Source organism: Cryptotermes secundus, unplaced genomic scaffold (assembly GCF_002891405.2).
Source record: "Cryptotermes secundus unplaced genomic scaffold, Csec_1.0 scaffold133, whole genome shotgun sequence".
NCBI lineage: Eukaryota > Metazoa > Arthropoda > Insecta > Blattodea > Kalotermitidae > Cryptotermes > Cryptotermes secundus.
The window spans coordinates 1,632,787-1,639,132 of NW_019718024.1; positions in this window are offsets into that span (position 1 = coordinate 1,632,787).

Below are 6,346 nucleotides of genomic sequence, written 5' to 3' on the forward strand. Positions count from 1 at the left end.
TTTTTTTTTTGCGGTGAGGCGCAACTCAGTTGTTTTTTGTGCCCTTTTGTCCTGTTATTGTCGTGTACAAATGCTTCGGTGTGTCGCTACGCCCCAAGAACAAGCGACACTGTGCACTAAGTCGTAAAGAACCATTCGAAAGACACAGATATATGTTACTGTAAGACACTGTTCATGCTGTGTAGGATGATTACATGAAGACTTGGACGTTTTGTGTTTGTGTACACAAGAGCAGAACTCACAACAATGCGGGTGCGTACACCACAGAACCGCCGAGGAACGGCGCAGTGTGAAGTCTGCAAGGGGAGACAACCCCAGGACCTACAAAACGCATACACTGTATTCACTGTAAGATGCACCCAATCTGTTTCAAGAATCGAACTGCTTTAGTTACTATATACGGGCGCTGGAATTAAGACGCCGGACATTAAGAGTCATTCTAATTCCACAAACTCACAGCCTACACGGTTACGGGTGTCCCTCCTCTAATAAAGAGTTTTTTTTTTTTTAGAAAAGTTTTCAGAGCGAGGGGACAATGACCGATTCCCGTGTCGGCGCTTTAAGTACTACATTACCCCATCGAGACACATTTTTCGTAATTGCCTTAATAGACGCCACTCTCGAGAGGGAAAAAGTTATTACCCATGCCGAAAACATTCACCAGCTTTCTAAACTACGCTCCATGTTTCTGGTTTAAGCCCAGTTACAGACACTNCACTCCCCCCCCCCCGACGGCTCGACATTTAAAATTGCTCAAATCTGTTAAAGGAAATCAAATTTGCACACAATTTTCATAATATAACACAAACATTAACCTACGTGGGCACGTTAAAAACCCTGCTCTGAAACTAGCCGTGTTTCGCCGCTTTAATGGAATGTACGAGAACTGACAAGACCAAATTACTCAGAAATGCTACGTCAATCGTTAAGAATTCGTTTACAAATATTTATTGAGCTATCTGTTGAGGCAATTACCAAATTACAACGAAAGTCACGCGTACTGACCACGTCCTTACACTGATATGACTGTTGGCATTAATAATAACGCCATATATGGAATTAGAGGTAATCCGGTCGGGCAACGTTTTTATATAAGAGAATGCGAGAAAAAATGCAGAACTGAGAGAAAGTTATACATAACAATATTTTGTGTGCTAAATGGTAAAAAAAAAACGGCCACCTCTCACTTCCGGTGGCGGAAAGCAGGACGCAAACTGACGCAAACGAAGGCGACATACGTTGCAAGAAACTTCTCGCGTTAACAGTTGTGTTAGTTTGTTGGAAACTAGGGGAATTTTTAACCAGATAACACGACTCATGACCCAAAGAGATCTTTTCGAGTTCTGCGGCCAGATCTTAGGGAGACGACATAAGTTTCGACCAGAACATCTCGTTACAGTTGATCATGTGCTTCAAGAATATAAACGTGAAGATTAACAGGGGCAACTGCAGAGCCTCCTGAACTAAACAACATGAAATTCTGCTGATCTGCGACCAATCAACTGTCTTCTGAAAAAAAACTTTACAAGGCTGGGTGACCTGACTTCAGCTCTTGTTGAGTGGGACATATGCTGTTCCGCTCTGTACAGTGCAATCGTACTGACGTTAAGCGCAACTATGGTATGACAGTGCGCCGACAGATCACTGCACGCGCTCGCCGTAGAAACTAAAGAGTACAATTGTCTCTGCGCTTAATTAGTTAAGCACTATGCCATTAAGACATATGGGGGGCGCCATAGCTCAAGCGGTTAGTCGCTGCCTTCCCACCGCGGCGGCCGGGTTCGATCCCCGGTCTGGTCAAGTGGGATTTGTGGTGGACAAAGTGGCGCTGGGTCAGGTTTTCTCCGAGTACTTCGGTTTCCCCTGCCAATCTTCATTCCACCAATTGTTCCACAATCACCCTCACCTATCATCTGGGACTGGAACAATAGGCCAGAAGTGGCCGCAGTACAAGGGACTTAGACCCACCCCACTAGCAATAAAAAGAACATATGGGGGAGTGGAAGTATAGTTCCACCATTCTTTATATCGGAACTAGATGAAGGTGAGTGGTCTGCTTCACGCCTCGGCCGCTTTACACGAGCGACAGTGCCCCCGGTAACAATAATAAGAGGCTAGACGGCCCTTACAGCCGATATCGACGCTGTGGAAAAGAGAAAATTTTTGCACTGGCAGGAATTGAAACCGGGTCGTCCATCCCGTTGTTATACCGCCTCCCGGCTGCAGACAGTAGACTAGTAATTGTCCCCATATGCAGACTCATCAGTCATGAGGAGTACTCATCATCGTAAAAAGCTATTTAATTGGAAGACCTTCCTGATGCCTTTATACTGTGTTTTCTGGACCGGTGAAAGTTAAGACTGGATTGGAGAACCCGACTACACAATAAGATTGCTAAGAATTTACAATGGAATAACAAGCGCCCAGATATTTGGGCAGGTAAGAGCGAGTAAGGAAATTTATCATTTAATCTTTTGAGAAGAGGGCAGCACCTGTTAAATTAATCTAAATATTTGATCGTGTACGCCATCTTAATGCATCTCGCTTTTGCGCTTCTGTTCATTTTTATTCCGACCGCATCTGTAGTCTAGTGGTCAGAGTTCGATTCCCGGCGCTACCAGACTTTTTTTCGGAGTAGTGGGTCTGGAATGGGGTGCACTCAGCCTCATGATGATAATTGAGGAGCTATTTTAAGGAAATAGCGGCTCCGGTCTATGAAAGTGAAATTAACGGCCGTGGGGATTTGTTGCGCTGACCACGCGACACCTTCTACCCGCAAAAGTTGACACTAAACTTCGTCGACAAGCGGCGGTTGCTCGGTCGGTATAGTTCGCTTGCGGACTAAAATCACGGAGTTTGTTTGTTTTTATTCCACATTTGTGAAGACCGTAACAGATATGAAAAATACTCGTATTTCGCGTGTTCTGGTGGGGAAAGATAAATCGAACTAAGAGAGAAAACTGAAAGTAGTAAGAAGAAAGTATCTCACTTTAAATCCACATACACTAATGAACAGAGTTTTTACTGGATTACTTTAAATGAAAACTATTTGCAAAACGTAAATTTTATGTCTGACACGTAAGTAAAAAATAGGTAAAGTCGTCCCTGTGCTTAACTAACTAAGCACTATGCCATGAAGACGTATGGGGGAGTGGATGTAAAGATCCATGTTTTCTTGGCCTCGGCACGGGTTGGAGGTGAGTGATCAGCTTCACGTCCCTGCCGCTTTATCCCGGAGAAAGATCCCACGGTACCCACTGTATAGGAGGCTGAGTGGGCGGGCCCCAGAGCCAGTCTGGACGACGTGGAGAAAGTTCCTGACTCTACCGGGATTACAACTCCGACCCCTCGGTCGTCCATCCCGTGGCCAATTGCTATACCGACTGTTCCGGCTCCTTCTTATATGAAAGTACGAAAACAAATACTTCCACAGTGAAATGCAGCTGTTTTCTTACGATCTTCGATATGTAATTTTGAAGGGCGAAGGGTTGAATGAGTCTTCTATAAAGAGCTTCAACTGGTGGAGGAGGGAAAATGAAAGAGCGGTGAATTGGGGAATTCTGTCACGTCAGATAACCCACACTTCGACTGATGTGCAGTTACATGCATCATTCATATGTCAGAATGTGTGCACGTGTTCGCATGAGGATTTCGGTAGCAACTCACACACACCCTGCTGTGTCGACACGTCGAAAATAACAACTGCCTGAATACAGAGACACATGTTATTACATACACGACCTTTCTTTTTGATCCGCGTTTCTAGTTGTGATTTCCTTATTTGCTCAAAGCGTTTCTAGGCAATGGCTCGGTGAACACGTTCCAACGTGCAACAATGGAAGATGTGTCTCAGTGGACGAATCTTATAGCCCGTTGCTAGGCAATAGTCAGCACGCCAATGAAATCGCTGGCTAGGAATAACGTGACTTGCGTTTTCTGTGTTGTTCGTGCGGAGCCTATATAACGAAGAGAGGGCGCCCCACAATAACAAGACCTAAACTGTTTAACAGTAATAAATATCTGGACATGAGCCCCAAATTGGGCTCGACACTAAGACAGACTGACTGACTGACCGACCGACCGACCGTCAGTCGCAATGTGACTGTGACTTTCAATTAGATTAGTGCACAGTGCAGTGCAGTGTAGTTAAGAGTCCAGAAGAGTGTTTTTAGTTGAGTTCCGGGGTTCCACGGTGAATGAACAAGATAAGACAAGAAGACTCCCTAATGATCTAAAGTGCTAATTTCTGTGTTGAGATCCGTTACCACGAGACGACTAGCGAAATCTGTGGCCTCGGAATCCATGTGTTAATTTCCAAGCAACGGTTTTGTCTTCTACGGTTATCCGTTGCTATCAAACATTTCGTGTTTAGCAATTTGTTACCTAGCAACGACTCGTTCGCTGCTATTCGTTGTAACGGAAACTAGTCTTTGTTAATATTCGTTGCAGCGGAAACATGATTACAGAGACGTTGCTCAGCAATGGACATCTGCTCCAGCTCAACATTCCGGCTTACAGACGTCATTTCACAAATTGTCATGCCTCTTTTAGTGACCTTGTGCGCACTGCATTAATACTGAAAGGCTCGAAGTCCCGAAACGTCAAATCGGGGTTTGAAGTGAACGCACGGTTAGCCTGTCCACATAATAAAATTCTACGCCATAAAGACACATGGGGGAATGGAGGTATAGCTCCACCATTCTTGACCAAGGCACAGCATGGAGGTGTGGTCAGCTTTACCCCCGGGGAAAAGCCCCTGGTACCCATTGAATAGGAGACTGGGTGGACCCGAGCCGGTCTAGACGATGTGTGAAAATTTTTGACCATACCGGGACTCGAACTCCGACCACTGTGTCTAGACCGTAGCCAGTCGCTATACCGACTACGCTATCCCGGCTCCTTTCATTATAACGTAAACATAACTTTTCTATATGCACTGGAAAACAAAAAAATTCGCGTGACTCGCTTTATTGCGGTGATCTGGAACCGAACCTGCAATATCTGAGGTATGACTTATCTGATAACGACAGAGACGGACTGCCTGAGATTATTTTACTAAACAGTAATTTAAATCCAAGAACATGAGATCGGAATAAAAGAAGAGTCGACCCCACGACCTGGTCAACTGACGACTCAAAATCCAAGAACTTCCGAACGCACTCCCTTTCAGAATTTCCACTACGAGTAGCATCTGCAAAGAGCACCTGCACTTCACTTCATAGGTAATGTTTCCTTTCTAAACTAACTCTCACAAACAGCGGTGCAACAAACATGCTTTGTACCCGCCAGCGGACAGGTGCAATCACGTGACATCTCTAGGGATGTTGGGGGGAAATAGTCTCGGGTAGGAAGGAAAGAAAGAAAGAAGATGGCAATTTAAAATCAATACTTGTTCTGTGGCATCGTTCATTACTGGGATCCATTCCAGCCTCCACCTTCAAGAGACATCGGTGCTTCTACAAGGAGCAGAAAGAGGTACGTACTTGAGTACACTCAGTCAAACTTAAACGCCTTCAATTTACATTTCTGGCTTTAAGGGGAATATTGTAACGTGGATGGCCAGAGCGTTGCTAGGTAACGGACCGGTAAACACACGCGATACACGCTTGCAAAAATGGAACGAGGTTATGCAACCCGCTTCTAGGCAACGGCTCAGTAAACAGACTTCCGCGCAGGCGCATTGACGTCACACTGCAACAGTACAATCAAGTGACTTGTTCTCTGTGTTGTCCGTGAGGCGCCTATATAACGAATATCTGTATAAATCCGTTTAAGGTTAAGTCAGTGGACTCAGAGTGACTTCAGTGAGTGAGTTAAGTTCGACCACCTTACCTTCATCTGTGAGAATGTGGGAGACTCTACAGACAGGGTTCTACTATGAATTGAGCACGGAGGATAAAAATAACAGAAAGTCTGTCAGTGTAGGAAACAGTGGATTAAAGAGCAGAGCCGTTGTTCACGGCGAGTATAGGCCTCCTGCCCAACAAACTGCAGCTTCATGCGCAGGCTCTAGAACAAGGGTATCCAAACTACGGACCGCGGGCCACATCCGCCCCGCGAAAGAATTGTGCAGAAATGCGCCAACTGAACTAATTTTCCAATGAGTACTGGTAAATGTGATTCCGAGCTTATTGACCTGACATATTATACTGCAGTTCGATGGCTTAGCTGTGGAAAGGTTCTTTCGCACTTCTTTCAGCTCAGGAATGAAATTGATATATTTCTTACCGAGAAAAACCATCACGAACCACTTTTATCAGATACCAAGTGGCTTTGGAAATTAGCATTTTTTGGCGAACTGGTGAACCATATGAACCATTTGAATTTAAAGTTGCAGGGTGAAAAT